General features: G+C 53.5%; 3 long non-coding RNA genes across 3 annotated transcripts; 2 read left to right on the forward strand and 1 right to left on the reverse strand.

Annotated features, from left to right (window-relative positions):
- The first annotated feature begins 1639 nt into the window (after positions 1 to 1639).
- Positions 1640 to 2908, forward strand: LOC119699789. The gene is made up of 4 exons (XR_005256534.1): positions 1640 to 1756; positions 1837 to 1924; positions 2209 to 2317; positions 2759 to 2908. It is a non-coding gene; the product is annotated as an uncharacterized LOC119699789 (long non-coding RNA).
- Positions 2909 to 4214: 1306 nt separating this feature from the next.
- LOC119699885 lies at positions 4215 to 5839 on the forward strand. Its single transcript, XR_005256579.1, has 3 exons — positions 4215 to 4284; positions 4364 to 4451; positions 5607 to 5839. It is a non-coding gene; the product is annotated as an uncharacterized LOC119699885 (long non-coding RNA).
- A 2994-nt stretch (positions 5840 to 8833) lies between these two features.
- LOC119699681 lies at positions 8834 to 10543 on the reverse strand. Its single transcript, XR_005256499.1, has 4 exons — positions 10429 to 10543; positions 10262 to 10349; positions 9578 to 9686; positions 8834 to 9087 (listed from the first exon to the last, which is right to left on the reverse strand). It is a non-coding gene; the product is annotated as an uncharacterized LOC119699681 (long non-coding RNA).
- Positions 10544 to 18348: the final 7805 nt, after the last annotated feature.

The following is an 18348-nucleotide window of genomic DNA, read 5'->3' on the forward strand; positions in this document are numbered from 1 at the left end:
CAGGGTGTGATGCCTGTGGTGGGGCTGCCCTGCAGATGCTGCCTCTGGGGAACTGGGATCCCTGTGCTGGTCCTGCCAATCCCAGTTGTCCCTTGTCCCGGACACCCACAGCTCCATGTGCAGAGCTGTGCTGGGGTCTGTGTCCCTTGAGTGGGCACAGACATGGTGACAGCAGGAGCTGTCCCTGCTGCTCCTCCTTGTCCTTTTCCAGAGCCACAGCCCTTCCTGCCATGGCTGTGCTGCTCCACACCACATCCCTGCATACAGGAGGGGGAGGAAACCATGCAGGTCCTGGTCTGGGTGACATGTGGAAAAGGTCCCATCATAGTGTAGAAATATCCAATTTTGTTCACCCACATGGACTAAGCAGCATCTCCTGGCATCTCTGCCCATCCCAGGTGGTATGGAGTGACAATGCTCAGCTCCATCAAAGGCAGGGCTCTTTGTGTAAAGCGAACCTCAGGCATTTGATTCCCTGAGGAGTTCAATACCTGTGTGTGTCCATGTACATGGTTGTATGGGAGCAGCTGGGGACATTGCCTGGTTCACTGAAGACTTTCCCTCTCAAGAATCATACCCATAAAAGTATTGATGTTGGAAAAGAACTCTAAGAATATTGAATCCAACCATTCCCCCAGGACTGCCAACCCCAACACTAAACCATCAGCACAAGTGCCACATCCACACAGCTTTTAAATTCCCTGCAGGAATGGTGACACCACCACTGCCATAGGCAGCATGTCCCAAAAAACCATCACCATTTCTGCAAAGAAATGATACCTAAAACCCAGTCTAATACTTCCCTGGAGCTCTTTGAGACCATTTCCTCTTAATCTCTCAATTGTTACCTGGGAGAAGAGACTGACCCCAAAAATGTCTGCACTGCCATTGTTTTCAAGACCGGGAGGATTTCGGGAGGGATGTTCAGAGCAGCCCTGCCTACCTTGGCTTTTCCTTCAGTTGTGGTCAGCTGTCCTGGCTCTGACTCTGGGGCTGTTGCCTCAAGCTTCCTTTCCCTCTGCAGTCAAGTGCTGTTCCCTCACCCCAGGGCTTCTTGGCCCAGAACATCTGGATCCAGGCTGATGGAGGTGTGGAAAACGAGCTCAGGGCTTACGAAGGGGCATGCAGGGGGAAGTAAAGAACAGAGGGAATGCAGGAAATGTTATTTTCTCCATCTCATTTCAAAACTTCCCAAAAGAGCTGTTAAAGTGTAATGATAGACAAACCCTTCATGTCCCCTTACATAAATGAGCATGATTGCAATATTCAGCCAGATCTTCCACATCCCACTCTGAGTATAGAACAGATAAAATGAGAGATGACAAGGAGGGAAACCATTTCCTCATTTCTATTCTTCCCAACACCAACCCGCCTCTCTTGTCCATCCCATCCCAAGGATTTCCCTGCTGGCCCCACAGCCCGTTGCCGCTGTGCCACGCGTGTCACAAGAGGTGTTGCATGGGGACAACGGTGACATTGATTGCAACAGCCCCACGCAGAAGGCACCTCAGCCTCTGGCCCTGCAGCAGGGAGGGACCAGGGCCAGCCCCAGCACCCCCACAGCCATGGGGCACTCCCGGGTTGGCTCAGGCCACTTGTGCCAGCAGCAACTGGGGCCTGTCCCACCCACCAGCACTGCTATAAACCCAGCGTCTTTGGGGCATCTTTGCAGCATTGCCTGGCCCCAAGGGCATTTGGACACAGCCATTCCTCTTGCGTTTGCTGCTCGGTGAACCCTCAGACCTTCTCCAGGCAGGTGAGTGTGGGGTCTCTCTCTGAAATGCTGCCCCACTCAGGGTCCAGCCTGTCCCCATTGCCGTGGTGTCCCCTCTGCAGCTCTGTGAAGACCCAGGAGAGGCAGCAGCCATGAAGATCCTGTTCCTGCTCTTCCCCCTGATCCTCCTGTTGGTCCAGGGTGCTTCAGGTGAGAAAGGAAGAGGGGAGATGGGGGAAAGTGTGTGCCTGCACCAGGGGGAATTCAGTGCTCCTGGAAGTGACTGTGTTTGTGGGAATGATGAGAAGGTATCAGGCATCCGATGTGTTTCATGAGAATCCAACTGGACACCGTGTTAGGGTGGAGAGATCACAGGAAAATAGACAGGGATGTGGGATGTGAGGAGTCCCTGCCTGCCAGCAGGACTGCAAGCATACCTTGCTCTCCTGGATTACTGCTGTAATAGCTGTGTGTGCTTTTGTCCATGGAAACAGGAAATGCAGCTCGATGCAGGCGCCGAGGGGGATTCTGCAGCTTTGATGGCTGCATCTCCCAGACAAAAGCTATAGGAAGATGTTCATCAGTCAGTGTGTGCTGCAAAAGGTAAGGACCAGATCCCAGCCTGAAAAATGACATTTCTCCTTTTTTCCCAGAGTGATCTCTTACAAATTTCATTCTTACACTGAATTAGGGAAGAAACCTAAAAGAGAAGGGAAAAGCTATTGAGAGGTTTGGAGCTGGCCTGAGTGAGCCTGCAGAAGCCTCACAAATACCAAGGCCTCTACACTCACCAAAGACTGAAACATTCCCTGTCCTTGGGCAGCACCGAGGACATGATCCCAAACTTCCTGCATCTGCACACACCTGGAGCCAGGGCTGCCAGCACTGAGATAGCCCAGCTCCAACCTGTCTGCACTAAGGACTGCACAACATCCATCCCTGAGCCTGACTCAGCTGCAGCACAGCCTGGGCAATGCAGGGCAGGGAGAGAGACCGGCAGGGAAAGTTACCCCAGGTCATGTGCTTGTCTGTTTATTCTTACAGTAACTGGGTTTGAGACCCTGAAATTCCCAAGCAAGACATCCACTCGCTTCTGGCTGCTGGACCCTCCTGCTGATGTCCCCATCTGCTGATGTCCCCTGCCCTCCCTGGCTGTGCGGTGCCCAGCTGGGCTGACAGCAGCAGTGGCAGCTGCTGCTGCTGGGTGCTGCTGGGCTGCAGCCCTGTGGTGCCAGCCCCGGTGTCTTTGGGCCAGGGGCTGCTTTTCTGGCTTGAATAAAGACGAGCACTTTGGCATTGCAGCGCTGGGCCGTGTGTGCGTGTCCTGCTGCTGCTGGAGGGGTTGTTTTTGCGAGCAGCTGGGGACAGTGCCTGATTCACTGAAGATTTTCCCTCTCAAGAATCATACCCAAAAAATTATTGATGTTGGAAAAGACCTCTAAGAATATTGAATCTAACCATTCCTCCAAGACTGCCAAACCAAATACTAAACCATCAGCACAAGTGCCACATTCACACAGCTTATAAATTCCCTGCAGGAATGGTGACACAACCACTGCTATGGGCAGCATGTCCCAAACAACCATCACTGTTTCTGCCAGGAAATGATTCCTAATACCCAGTCTAATCCTTCCCTGGTGCTCTTTGAGACCATTTCCTCTTATTCTGTCAACAGCTGCCTGGGAGAAGAGACTGACCCCAAAAATGTCTGCTTGTTTGCTATTGTCTTTCCAGACCGGGAGGATTTGGGGAGGGATGTTCAGACCAGCCCTGCCTACCTTTGCTTTTCCTTCATCTGTGGTCACCTGTCCTGGCTCTCACTCTGGGGCTGTTGCCTCAAGCTCCCTTTCCCTCTGCAGTCAAGTGCTGTTCCCTCACCCCAGGGCTCCTTGGCCCAGAACATCTGGAGCCAGGATGATGGAGGTGTGGAAAACGATCTCAGGGCTTACGAAGGGGCATGCAGGGGGAAGTAAAGAACAGAGGGAATGCAGGAAATGTTATTTTATCCATCTCATTTCCAAACTCTGCAAGAGAAATGTTGGTGTGAAATGAGTGGCAAACCCTTCATGTCCCCTTACATAAATGAGCAAGATTGCAATATTCAGCCAGATCTTCCACATCCCACTCTGAGTATAGAACAGATAAAATGAGAGATGACAAGGAGGGAAACCATTTCCTCATTTCTATTCTTCCCAACACCAACCTGCCTCTCTTGTCCATCCCATCCCTCTCCGCTCAGTCCATTGCTGCTGTGCCATGGATGTCACAAGGGGTGTTGCATGGAGACAACGGTGACATTGATTGCAACAGCCCCAGGAGGCACCTCAGCCTCTGGCCCTGCAGCAGGGAGGGACCAGGGCCAGCCCCAGCACCCCCACAGCCATGGGGCACTCCCGGGTTGGCCCAGGCCACTTGTGCCAGCAGCAACTGGGGCCTCTCCCACCCACCAGCACTGCTATAAACCCAGCGTCTTTGGGGCCCTGCAGCATTCCCTGGCCCCAAGGGCATCTGGACACAGCCATTCCTCTTGGGTTTGCTGCTCAGTGAACCCTCAGACCTTCTCCAGGCAGGTGAGTGTGGGGTCTGTCTCTGCCGTCCTTCTGGATTCAGGGTCCTGCTTTTCCCCATTGCCTTGGTCTTCCTTTGCAGCCCTGTGTAGACCCAGGACCAGCAGCAGCCATGAAGATCCTGTTCCTGCTCCTCCCTCTGATTCTCCTGTTGGTCCAGGGTGCTGCAGGTGAGATGGGAAGAGGGGAAATGGTGGAAAGTGTGAGCACCCAGCAGTGGGAATTCAGTGTCCCTGGAAGTGACTGTGTTTATGGGAATGATGAGAAAGTAACAGGGGATTGAGTTGAAAGGGTTTTCTTGAGTGAGTTTCCAGATGGACACTGATTTGGGGTGGCGAGAGCCCATGGAAACAGAATTCTGGCTTGGTCTGTGGGTCACAGACTTGGAATGTGACAAATCCCAGGCTGTCAATTCTGCTGGTCCAGGCAGAGGTGCGATGCAGCAGGGCACTAGCTCAACCTCACGCTGGTCCTTTCTACTCTCTGCTCTGGTGTGCCTTCAGTTTAGGGGCACAGGGATCTTCCAGGTGAGACGTGTTGTAACAGGAGATGTGGCTGTGGGGGGATTGAATCTGAGCCCTTCTCTTGGCCTGAAATGCACCAGCAGCAGGGAGCATCAGCCTGTCCATAACCACAGTCTGACCTCTCAGATTATTCCTTTAATTTTTCCATGTGTGTCTTTCCCCATGGCAACAGGCAATGCACTTGTATGCGCGTTCAAACGGGGGTTCTGCATCAGGCATTTTTGCCCCCGCGGTACACGTATTGTGGGATTATGTGCACGTGGTTTCGCATGCTGCAAAAGGTAAGGCCCAGAGCCTTGGCTGAAGAAAGATTTTCCTCCTTTTTCTGCAGAAAGATCTGTTACCAATGTCTTTCTTGTCAACTCATGATAAATACCGTCCTTCATTTATGCTTTGAGAGAGATGCTGAAGAAGGGATAGAATATTCCTTGAGGGTTTGATCTCCCCTCACTGGAGCTGCAGCAGCCCCAGGTTAGCCATGGCCTCCTCATTCTCCTCCAGTCCCCACGGCCTCCTTCAGGTTTTGCAGAGGCCTCTCCAAAGCCACCAAAGAGGGAAACCTTCCTTGTCCATGGGAAGCACCAAGGACATGATCCCAAATTTGCTGCATCTGCACACACCTGGAGCCAGGGCTGCCAGCAGTGAGATAGCCCAGCTCCAACCTGCCTGCACTAAGGGCTGCACAAGATCCATCTCTGAGCCTGAGTCTGCTGCAGCACAGCCTGGGCATTGCAGGGCAGGGGAGAGAGTGGCAAGAAAATGTTACACCAGGTGATGAGCTTGTCTGCTTTCTTTTTGCAGTCGCTAGGGATGAGACCCTGAATTTCCCAAGAAGGACATGCCCCTCGCTTCTGGCTCCTGAAAATCACTTCCTGATGGTCCCTTGCCCTCCCTGGCTGTGCGGTGCCCAGCTGGGCTGACAGCAGCAGTGGCAGCTGCTCCTGCTGGGTGCTGCTGGGCTGCAGCTGTGTGGTGCCAGCCCCGGTGTCTTTGGGCCAGGGGCTGCTTTTCCCGGCTTGAATAAAGACAAGCACTTTGGCATTGCAGGGCTGGGCCGTGTGTGCGTGTCCTGCTGCTGCTGCTGGAGGGCTGCTGTGCCTGCTGCCCCTGGGGCTGCCACTGCCTTGGTGGCAGCAGAAGGCCCTGGGCATGGTGCTGGGGCTGAGCAGCGCGTGTGGCCCTGGGGATGCTCCTGCCTGGCCCTGCTTTGGGGACGCTGAGCCTGGCAGTGCCTGCTGGGCCAGGCTGGGTGGGGTGCCTGTGGTGGGGCTGCCCTGCAGATGCTGCCTCTCGGGAGCAGGATGCTTTTTCTTGTCCTGCTGGTTATGGGTGTCCCTTGTCCCCAACAGCCATGGCTTTTTGTGCATGCCTGTGCTGGGGGCTCTCTTCTGGGCCCGGCCTGCTTCTCACCCAATCCATCTCAGATATCCCTGAGCTCCCACCACACTGCAGACTGGGATCTCCATCTTCCTCATCTGCCCTTGAGCTGAGGTCTGCAGTGCAGTCTCTGCTCAGTTCTCTCCCTTCTCCCAGGCCCACATCACTAACTCCTCCACCAGCCCACAGCCTCTGTCCTTTCCTCATCCCTTCTGGAGGAGCCTGATCCTGCAGACCCAGAAGACCTCAGCATGCCTTCAAGGGAAACAGTTCTCCCAGTCTGGCTGTACAGCTCCTCCAGGAGGTGATCTCTCCAAGTGGTCCCTTGGCCTGCAACCTGAAAATGTCCATAAATATCTCCCAGCAGGGCAAAAGCCAGGTGTCTTCTCCTCTCTGGCAGCTCAGACAGGTTGGTGTTACCACATTCTTCACTTCCTAACGCCAGTGGTCTCAGCATTCCTGTGAGTACAGACCCAGCCCTGCAGAGTCAATTAATATATTTTGGGGCTGGCCCTGGTCCCTCCCTGCTGCAGGGCCAGAGGCTGAGGTGCCTCCTGGGGCTGTTGCAATCAATGTCACCGTTGTCCCCATGCAACACCTCTTGTGACACCCGTGACGCAGCAGCAACGGGCTGTGGGGCCAGCAGGGAAATCCTTGGGATGGGCACAGGAACTGGTGGGTGAAGCACCAGCACCAGCCCAGTTCTGGTGACAGTCCTTGATGGGCAGGAGGGGTCTGTGCCATGTGCCCAGGTTAGCAGCTCCCTCTTCAGGAGTTTGGCAGAGCAATCTGGCTGCCCCCAAATTGCAGAGCCTGAGTTTCGGGGGTTTGGCAGTGGAACCTGGTGCCTCAACATTATTCGCTGCACAACCCTGAGATATGAAGTCATAGTGACAAGATGACTATTAAAAAAAAAAAACCACGGAAAATGGATTCTGCATCTTCAGCAGAAACAGAGGGCCCAATTCCCCAGATTACTGATGGCTCACTGGGAAGGTTTTCTGAAGATAAGTGGGAAAGGTTCTGCTCTGTGCCAGAGCAGAAGCTTGGTGCTGGTTTCCAATGAGCAGGGTCTGAGTCTGTGTCCCTGGATGTGTCCAGCACACCATAGAACCACAAGGAGTTCTTACAGAAGGCAGGATGACACAAGACCTTGGGTTGGGAATCCTTCTCAGAGGTGTCAGAAGAGGAAATGAAAACCTCCTTTTCTTCAGTGCAGAGGGGAAACAGAGAAAGGAACTTTTGGGCTGGACATCTTGAGTACTCAAGTGACTCCAGCCTGTCCTATGTGCTCTCCTCATGTATATGTTCCAGAGAGCAGCAAGCACAACAGTAATGAATTAAATGGATGAAAAAATAGAGGATTTAAGTGATGCTACAGTGAAACTGCTGTGGATGTTGAATTTTGCTATAAAGAGAATGAAGACGAAAAAAGACAGAAGTCAAACCTTTTGGTACAGGTATTTTTTTTCCTCTACTGAAACCATGAGTCACATGTGAGTTCTCCTGGCTGTGCAGAGGTTCCTCACTGCCCCATACCTTCAAGGAATGGCTCCTGCTGCAGGTTTTGCAGCTGGGACTGGAGCTGGGACCTTGTAACAAAGCTGTGGCTATTTTAGAGATGAGGCTTTGTCCTGATCACCATGGTTTCTATCTCATGTCTTTCTGAGTCCACAGCACTTTGTGAGTCCACAGCCAGTTCCTCTACTGGTGGAGAGGAGGAGGAAAAGGGAGGAAGGGAAATCCTGCTTCACCCTCAGAGTCCTGCCTTGTGCAGGGATAGAGGCATCAGACATGTTGGAGAATCCCTGCCAAAGGCTGCTGAGGTGAGGTATTGGGTGTATCCCAATCAAGTGCTATAAACATCACCCAACTTCCACCAGAAAACCTCCCCTGGATGTTGGAGACAGGGAACAATTGGCAGCCCAAGGACATGGGGACAACCCTGGGCTGGATCTGCTGCGCTTCACAGCCCAGAGCCACAGCTGGGACTGCAGGGACATTCCAACAGCTCCCAGAGCTCTGCAGAGCCCACGTGGACTCAGAACAGAGGGCAAGGCCCTGCCTGGGCTCCAGCCAGTCTTAGGTGTGCCCAGACAACTGAGGGAATTCCAGGGTGTGCGCAATGAACACTCAAACACAGATGTGTAGCTTGAGATTCCCAGTAGGAGCCATGTCCTGCTCCATGTGGACATATGGGACATCCCTGCAGAAAACCCAGGGAGATGTTTTCCCGCAAGCAGCAGGACACTGCCTCCCTTGAGCTCATCCTCCTTGTGCTGAGCATCCCCCACAAGAAAGAATCATCAGCCACCGCAAAATGAGTGAGAGGGAAGTAGGGGCCTGAGAAAATAAAGAAGTCTGGGCCGATAAAAAGCAGGACATGGATTCGTCTTCACAGGAGTGAGCATCTGCAGGGCAGCTCCACCACAGGCACCCCACCCAGGCTGGCCCAGCAGGCACTGCCAGGCTCAGCGTCCCCAAAGCAGGGCCAGGCAGGAGCATCCCCAGGGCCACACGCGCTGCTCAGCCCCAGCACCATGCCCAGGGCCTTCTGCTGCCACCAAGGCAGTGGCAGCCCCAGGGGCAGCAGGCACAGCAGCCCTCCAGCAGCAGCAGCAGGACACGCACACATGGCCCAGCGCTGCAATGCCAAAGTGCTCGTCTTTATTCAAGCTGGGAAAAGCAGCCCCTGGCCCAAAGACACCGGGGCTGGCACCACAGGGCTGCAGCCCAGCAGCACCCAGCAGGAGCAGCTGCCACTGCTGCTGTCAGCCCAGCTGGGCACAGCACAGCTAGGGAGGGCAGGGGACATCAGGAGGTGGGGACATCATCAGGTGGGTCCAGCAGCCACGAAGCGAGGGCTGTGTCCTGCTCAGGAATGTCAGGGTTTTAACCCCTGTACCTGTAAAAAGAAAACAGACAAAGACATCACCAGGTGTAACATTTCCTTGCCACTCTCTCCCCAGCCCTGCAATGCCCAGGCTGTGCTGCAGCAGACTCAGGCTCAGAGATGGATGTTGTGCAGCCCTTAGTGCAGGCAGGTTGGAGCTGGGTTATCTCAGTGCTGGCAGCCCTGGCTCCAGGTCTGTGCAGATGCAGCAAGTTTGGGATCATGTCCTTGGTGCTTCCCATGGACAAGGAAGGTTTCCTTCTTTAGTGGCTTTGGAGAGGCCTCTGCAAAACCTGAAGGAGGCCGTGGGGACTGGAGGAGAGTGGGGAGGACTTGGCTAACCTGGGGCTGTTGCAGCTCCAGTGAGGGGAGATCAAACCCTCAAGGAATATTCTCTCCCTTCTTCCGCATCTCTCTCAAAGCTTAAATGCTGTACAGTATCTATCATGAGTTGTCTAGGAAGGGGTTGGTAAACAGATCTTTCTGAGGATCTGGGCCTTACCTTCTGCAGCACACATATTCTCCAGCACATCTTCCCGCGAAACGTGTACTAGCAGGGCAATAACGCCTGGAGCAGAATCCCAATCGTCGCTTGCATAGAAGTGCATTGCCTGTTGCCATGGGGAAAGACACATGGAACAATTAAAGGAATAATCTGAGAGGTCAGACTGTGGTTATGACACATGGAACAATTAAAGGAATAATCTGAGAGGTCAGACTGTGGTTATAGACAGGCTGATGCTCCCTGGTGCTGGTGAATTTCAGGCCAAGAGAAGGGCTCAGATTCAATCTCTCCGCAGCCACATCTCCTGTTACAACACGTCTCACCTGGAAGATCCCTGTGCCCCTAAACTGGAGGCACAGGAGAGAACACAGTAGAAAGGACCAGCATGAGGATGAGGAAGAGCCAGGCTGGACTCCAGCTGCATTCCCACCTCTGCCAGGAATAGCACAGCTGGAAGGCATGAATACATAACATTCCATGTCTGTGACCCACAGACCAAGCCAGAATTCTGTTTCTATGGGCTCTCGCCACCCCAAATCAGCATCCATCTCAGGAAACACCTTTGACCCCAGTCCCCTGTTACCTTCTCATCATTCCCATAAACACAGTCACTTCCCGGGACATTGGATTCCCACTGCTGGGTGCTCACACTTTCCACCATTTCCCCTCTTCCCATCTCACCTGAAGCACCCTGGACCAACAGGAGGATGAGGGGAAGGAGCAGGAACAGGATCTTCATGGCTGCTGCCTCACTCGGGTCTTCACAGGGCTGCAGAGGGGACACCAAGGCAATGGGGACAGGCCAGACCCAGAGTGGGCAGCATTCTAGAGGGAGAGCCCACACTCACCTGCCTGGAGAAGGTCTGAGGGCTCACCGAGCAGCAAACCCAAGAGGAATGGCTGTGTCCAGATGCCCTTGGGGCCAGGCAATGTTGCAGGGCCCCAAAGACGCTGGGTTTATAGCAGTGCTGGTGGGTGGGACAAGCCCCAGTTGCTGCTGGCACAAGTGGCCTGGGCCAACCCGGGAGTGCCCCATGGCTGTGGGGGTGCTGGGGCTGGCCCTGGTCCCTCCCTGCTGCAGGGCCAGAGGCTGAGGTGCCTCCTGGGGCTGTTGCAATCAATGTCACCGTTGTCCCCATGCAACACCTCTTGTGACATCCATGGCACAGTGGCAACGGGCTGTGGGGCAGGAGAGGGATGGGATGGCCAAGAGAGGCGGGTTGGTGTTGGGAAAAATAGAAATGAGGAAATGGTTTCCCTCCTTGTCATCTCTCATTTTATCTGTTCTATACTCAGAGTGGGATGTGGAAGATCTGACTGAATATTGCAATCTTGCTCAGCTTTGTACAGTGAGAGGAAAGGTTCGCCCCTAATTTCAGAACAACAGTTCTCTTGCGGAGTTTGGAAATGACATGGAGAAAATAAAATTTCCTGAATTTCCTCTTTCCCTTTACTTCCCCCTGTGTGCCCTCGGTAAGCCCTGAGCTCGTTTTCCACACCTCCATCAGCCTGGCTCCAGATGTTCTGGGCCAAGGAGCCCTGGCGTGACGGAACAGCACTTGACTGCAGAGGGAAAGGAAGCTTGAGGCAACAGCCCCAGAGTCAGTGCCAGGACAGGTGACCTCAGATGAAGGAAAAGCCAAGGTAGGCAGGGCTGGTCTGAACATCTCTCCCCAGATCCTCCCGGTCTGGAAAGCAATGGCAGTGCAGACATTTTTGGGGTCAGTCTCTTCTCCCAGGTAACAATTGACAGAATGAGAGGAAAAGCTCTCAAAGAGCTCCAGGGAAGGATTAGACTGGGTATTAGGCATCATTTCTTTGCAGAAACGGTGATTGTTGTTTGGGTCATGCTGCCCAGGGCAGTGGTTGTGTCACCATTCCTGCAGGGAATTTAAAAGCTGTGTGGATGTGGCACTTGTGCTGATGATTTAGTGTTGGGGTTGGCAGTCCTGGGGGAATGGTTGGATTCAATATTCTTAGAGGTCTTTTCCAACATCAATACTTTTATGGGTATGATTCTTGAGAGGGAAAGTCTTCAGTGAATCAGGCAATGTCCCCAGCTGCTCCCATACAAACTTGTAGATGGACACACACAGGTATTGAACTGCTCAGGGAATGAAATGCCTGAGCTTTTCTTTGCACACATGGAGAAGCCCCTGCCTTTGATGGAGCATTGTTCCTCCAAGCCACCTGGGATGGGCAGAGAGGCCAGGAGATTCTGCTTAGTCCATGTGGGTGAACAAAGTTGGATATTTGTACACCAAGACGGCAGCTTTTCCACATGTCACCCAGACCAGGACTTGCATGGTTTCCTCCCCCTCCTGTATGCAGGGATGTGGTAAGGAGCAGCACAGCCATGGCAGGAAGGGCTGTGGCTCTGGAAAAGGACAAGGAGGAGCAGCAGGGATGGCTCCTGTGGGTCACCATGTCTGTCCCCACTCAAGGGACATCCCTCAGCACAGCTCTGCACACGAAGTTGTGGCTGTCAGGGACATCTGGGACATCTGGGATTGGCAGGACTAGCACAGGGATCCCAGTTCCCCAGAGGGAGCATCTGCAGGGCAGCCCCACCACAGGCACCCCACCCAGCCTGGCCCAGCAGGCACTGCCAGGCTCAGCGTCCCCAAAGCAGGGCCAGGCAGGAGCATCCCCAGGGCCACACGCGCTGCTCAGCCCCAGCACCATGCCCAGGGCCTTCTGCTGCCACCAAGGCAGTGGCAGCCCCAGGGGCAGCAGGCACAGCAGCCCTCCAGCAGCAGCAGCAGGACACGTACACACGGCCCAGCGCTGCAATGCCAAAGTGCTCGTCTTTATTCAAGCCGGGAAAAGCAGCCCCTGGCCCAAAGACACCGGGGCTGGCACCACAGGGCTGCAGCCCAGCAGCACCCAGCAGGAGCAGCTGCCACTGCTGCTGTCAGCCCAGCTGGGCACAGCACAGCCAGGGAGGGCAGGGGACATCAGGAGGTGATTTTCAGGAGCCAGAAGTGCGGGGTGTCTTGCTTGGGAGTTTCAGGGTCTCAACCCCAAATACTGTAAGAAAGGGAAACAAGCACATCACCTGGTGTAACTTTTCTTGCCCCTCTTTACTCCCTCCCCCTACAATGAAAACAAGCATGGGGAGATAACACTCACCTTACAGAGGTCAACTCCAGCTATTACAGATATCAGGAGGAGGATCCTGTGCTTCACACTATTCCAGGAACAGCCTTCTGATTTGGGCAACAGAGCTGAGCTCTCTGCATTGCCTGTGAGTAAACTTTGTGGGGCTAAATGAGTGTCAGGTATAAGTGTTTTACCTGGGGCTTCTTCAGCCCTAGTCAGGGCAGGTCCAAACTCAAAAAGACTTTTCCTTTCTTTCCCTGGCTTTTACCCCTGAGCATGAATGCTTGAAGGTATAAAGTAGGAGATGGTTGAAAGACAATAATAACTTTAATCTTGAGCAGGAGGAAACCATTTCCAGAACTTACAGTTTGCAGCAGTGACTCAGTGTTGAACAAACTCCCACATATTTGTAGGGGAAACGACAGCCCCCCACAGCACAGAATCCTCCTCGTCGGATGCACTTGTCATGTTTTCCTGCTGCCATGGAAAATCATGCACAGGGAAAGAGCTGAAACAATAGCCTGGCAGAAGAGTGTGTGAATGCACTTTTCCCTCTTCCCCTCTTACCTGCAGCACCCGGGACCAACAGGAGGAACAAGGGGAAGAGCAGGAACAGGACCCTCATGGCTGATGCTTCTCCCAGGACTTCACTGGGTTGCAGAGTGGACACACCAAAGGTCCTGGACATTACAGCACACAGCAAAGTTCTAAATTGCAGAGGGACTATCACAAGTGGCCTGCTCCAAACAATGGATCTCCAAGGTGCTTTTGGATTTCTTCGGAGCAACTGGGGACGTGCTGGCCTGTTGGGCAATTTCCATCACCTTATTCTCTACGAATCCTCTGTGAATTCTCTATGGATTCTCTTAAGGGACATGCGGGACAAGTAATGCCTGATTCTTGCACTAGTAGCCAAATCAGAATTCAAAGACTTGTGGAAAACAAGCAGAATATTAACCCTTGGAAGCTGTGCTCCCTCACGCATTTTGCATCCAACGCTTCTGTCTTGAGGAGAAATACATGTTTCTGCTGAGATAGAGCCAAAGGTGGAACAAGAAAGATTTTCAAATGCAGTTACCAGATGAAATGTGTTGCTGCTGCTTTTATTCTCACACTTCTGCCTCTCCTCCAAGAGACAAAGCAGAGTTTGTCTGTCAGATGATGCTCATGTCAACACTCAACACAAAGTAAATAGTCAAACAAGAATTGGGAACTGACCTGGGTTCTGGAGTTGAGGGAAATTCATGTGCCTGGAGATGCCCAGGACTTGGTGAAGGAGGCTCCTGCCTATCACTACAGTCAATAGAACCATAGAATGGTTTGGGATGAAGGGACCCCTTATGGCTACTTTAGTTCCAATCCACTTTAAAATGAGCAGGTTCAGCTACATCACAGAACCATAGTGTGGCTGTAGACTAAAAATTCTTCCATGTCAATAGAAGCTGGAAAGAATCGAAAATTTCTGTACTGCTGCTTGAGTAGCATCTCAGTACTTTATCCAGCAGAGTCTCAAGGTACCCCAGAAAAAGAAGCCTCAAGGACCTCCCTCCAGCCCCAAGACACATTTCCACTCCCAGATGAAGGCAGGAACACCAGGTTTACTTCCAGAATATTCTGGAATGATAATCACTTGACCCATAGAGAAAATTTGTGCTCTTTCTTAAAAAGCTCAAATGACATCCAATGTCTACATGGACACTTGAAACACTTAGAAAAAAACAGAGGGTCAGGAGGAGAGAGGTGTAATGGGCAGTTGTCCTCAAGAGATCCCACAGCCACCTACCTGATGAGGATCTTGGCGCTCAAGCTGTAACAGGAATGGCTGTGTCCAGATGCCCTTGGGGCCAGGCAATGCTGCAGGGCCCCAAAGACGCTGGGTTTATAGCAGTGCTGGTGGGTGGGACAGGCCCCAGTTGCTGCTGGCACAAGTGGCCTGGGCCAACCTGGGAGTGCCCCATGGCTGTGGGGGTACTGGGGCTGGCCCTGGTCCCTCCCTGCTGCAGGGCCAGAGGCTGAGGTGCCTCCTGGGGCTGTTGCAATCAATGTCACCGTTGTCCCCATGCAACACCTCTTGTGACACCCGTGGCACAGCAGCAACGGGCTGTGGGGCCAGCAGGGAAATCCATGGGATGGGCACAGGAACTGGTGGGTGCAGACACCAGGGCATCAGAGACTGGCAGGACCAGCACAGGGATCCCAGTTCCCCAGGGGGAGCATCTGCAGGGCAGCCCCACCACAGGCACCACACCCAGGCTGGCCCAGCAGGCACTGCCAGGCTCAGCGTCCCCAAAGCAGGGCCAGGCAGGAGCATCCCCAGGGCCACACGCGCTGCTCAGCCCCAGCACCATGCCCAGGGCCTTCTGCTGCCACCAAGGCAGTGGCAGCCCAGGGACAGCAGGCACAGCAGCCCTCCAGCAGCAGCAGCAGGACACACACACACGGCCCAGCGCTGCAATGCCAAAGTGCTCGTCTTTATTCAAGCCGGGAAAAGCAGCCCCTGGTGGAAAAAACACCGGGGCTGGCACCACAGGGCTGCAGCCCAGCAGCACCCAGCAGGAGCAGCTGCCACTGCTGCTGTCAGCCCAGCTGGGCACCGCACAGCCAGGGAGGGCAGGGGACATCAGCAGATAGGGGCATCAGGAGGTGGGGACATCAGCAGATGGGTCCAGCAGCCAGAAGTGAGGGCCATGTCCTGCTTGGGAATTTCAGGGTCTCATCCCCAGAGACTGTAGGAAGAAAGGAAACAAGCACATCACCTGGTGTAACTTTCCCTGCCACTCTCTTCCCTGCCCTGCAATGCCCAGGCTGTGCTGCAGCAGAGTCAGTCTCAGGGGATGTGAGGTGCAGTCCTTAGTGCAGACAGCTTGGAGCTGGGCTATCTCAGTGCTGGCAGTCCTGGCTCCAGGTCTGTGCGGATCCAGCCATCCTGGATCATGTTGTCAGTGCTGCCCAAGGACAGGGAATGTTTCCCTCTTTGGTGGCTCTGGCAACTCCTCTGCAGAGCCTGAAAGGGGCCCTGGGGACTGGAGGAGACTGGGGAGGCCCTGGCTGACCTGAGGCTGTTGCAGCCCCTCTCAGGGTAGCTCCAAGCATGTTCCGTTCCCTCACCTCAGCTCTATCTTCAATCCTCAAGGGCACTGAGCCTTTAGCTACTCAGGGGCCCTTAAACATCTTCTGCCATGACAGAAACTATTGTAGTTCCAAAACTTACTTTTTGCAGCAAAAGAAGTACTTGGAACAGCTTCCTTTGATGACAAAGGGGAACTTGCACTTCAAAAATCCACAGTACCCATTTTCTCGCTGACATTGTTCCTTGTTTGTTGGCTCCAAGGAGGACCCTGCTCAGTGAAAAAGTTCAAAGATAATGTGGCATAAATATCAAAAATATGTCTGGTTCCAGAGCAGCTGCTGCTGGCTCTGAGTCCCAGTCTTGTATGGGAGCTGAGCAACAAACCCAACATCTTAAATTCTCCAGTCAAAAGTTCATGTTTTCTACAGCAATGTTTGCATGTGGGGGAAGTCAGAGGCAAAGAACAGCAGGAGCTACAGGAGTTGCTGTGCTGGATCCTCAGCTGCCCAGACCTTCCTCACAGCAAATCCCTCCCAAATATTATGAATACCTGAGAATTGTGGTCACTTAGCAGGACCTGACAAACCCCTCTGGTGGGGGTTCCCAGCTCAGTCATGTCCCCTCTGTCCCTCTCACCTGCAGCACTGTGGACCAGCAGGAGGAGCAAGGGGAAGAGCAGGTAGAGGATCCGCATGGCTGATGCCTGTCCTGGGTCTCCTTGGGGCTGCAGAGGGAACACACCAGGAACCAAAGCAGGGTCAAGGATTTAGGGGACTCTTTGTGCCTGGAGAGGCCAAGCGAAATGAACTCTTATCCAAAGCTGTCCATTGACCAAGTCAGCCCAAAGGTGGGTACCCAAACACCCTGCACAATCCCCTGAAGTCAGCAAAGTGTTCCCAGCTCTGCTTGCAAGTATCCATCCTCAACTCCAGATCATTCCCAGGATCCTCACTAGGCCCACTCCCCATCCCTGTGCAGCACTGACCCAGGAAGGAACAGGAGGGCAGGGAAGAGTCTTGTTGGTCTGGAAGTGACTCCCCAGCAACCTACCTGAGAAAGGTGTTGGTTCAGAGCACACCAAGGCAGAAATGGTCTGCAACAAACCAAGCTGGAATCACTTGGGTGAAGAGTCCAGCGCAGGGAGTGTCCCTGGGCCCCAAAGACGCCGGTTTTGCTTTGTTTCCAGGGGTGGGATGGGCCCCAGTTGCTGCTGACACAAATGGCCTGGGCCAACCCGGGAGTGCCCCATGGCTGTGGGGATGCTGGGGCTGGCCCTGGTCCCTCCCTGCTGCAGGGCCAGAGGCTGAGGTGCCTCCTGGGGCTGTTGCAATCAATGTCACCGTTGTCCCCATGCAACACCTCTTGTGACACCCGTGGCACAGCGGCAACGGGCTGTGGGGCCAGCAGGGATATCCTTGGGATGGGCACAGGAACTGGTGGGTGCAGGCACCAGCACCAGTGCAGTCCTGGGGGAGCAGAATACTTCTTTCACAGAATCACCTCTGCAATGGTTTGGGTTGGAAGGGATCTGAAAGATCATCTCCTTTGACCCCACACCATGGGCAAGGACATTTTCCACTATCCCAGGATGCTCCAAGCCCCGTCCAACCTGGCCTTGCACACTTCCAGGGATCCAGGTGCAGCCACAGTCTCTCTGGGCACTATGTGACAGGGCCTCACCACCGTCACAGGGAAGGATTCCTTCCTAATATATCTGAGTTAAACTCTGTCAATGTGAAAACATTTCATTCTGTCCTATCCTCTGTCTTTGCTTCTCTGATTGAAAAACCACCTGGTATAGGATATTCAAATAGTCACAGAATATGGAAAACAATTATGGAAACTTCAAGAACATCTTATTAGACAACAGCTCCGTGCACCTGACAAGTAAGGGGGATAAGCAGTGCTCATTCTAGTGATGCTTCTGATAAACTGAGAGGATCACCAGGATAGATGACAAATTCCGTAAAGCAGGTGATCCAACAAAATCATGCCTCCTTCTTCTGCCAACCAAGGTGAAGAAATACAAGCTGGATGCAGCCATCACTTGTCAATGCAGTGTGCTCAATGCCAGCCATGCCACTGGGAGAAGTGACAGTCCTTGCCAGGCAGGAGGGCCTGTGCCATGTGCCCAAGTTGGCAGCTCCTTCTCCAGGTGTTTGGCAGAGCAATCTGGTCCCCCAAACTACAAGCATTTTCTCATGCACAACCCTGAGATGTGAAGTCACAGTGACAAGGTGACAATCATAAAAATTGTGGGAGAGGGATTCTGGACTCTCAGCAGAAGCAGAGGCACCACCTCTGCTGATGGGGCACCCCCACATTACTGATGGTGGCTTCACTGGAAGGGTTTCTTGAAGGGACTCAGAAAAGGTTCCATTCTGTGCCAGAGCAGCAGATTGGTGCTGGTTTCCAGTGAGCAGGGTCTGTGTCTGTGTCCTTGGACGTGTCCCTTTGTCCCTGCATGTGTCCCACAAACAACAGCACGGCAGAGTCCTTACACAAGGCTGGATGACACAAGGCCCTGGATTGGGAAGCCTTGTCTGAGGTGTCAGAAGAGGAAACCAAAGCCTCCTTTTCTGTGGTGCAGGGGGAG

This window comes from Motacilla alba, chromosome 3 (genome assembly GCF_015832195.1).
Source record: "Motacilla alba alba isolate MOTALB_02 chromosome 3, Motacilla_alba_V1.0_pri, whole genome shotgun sequence".
Taxonomy (NCBI): Eukaryota; Metazoa; Chordata; class Aves; order Passeriformes; family Motacillidae; genus Motacilla; species Motacilla alba.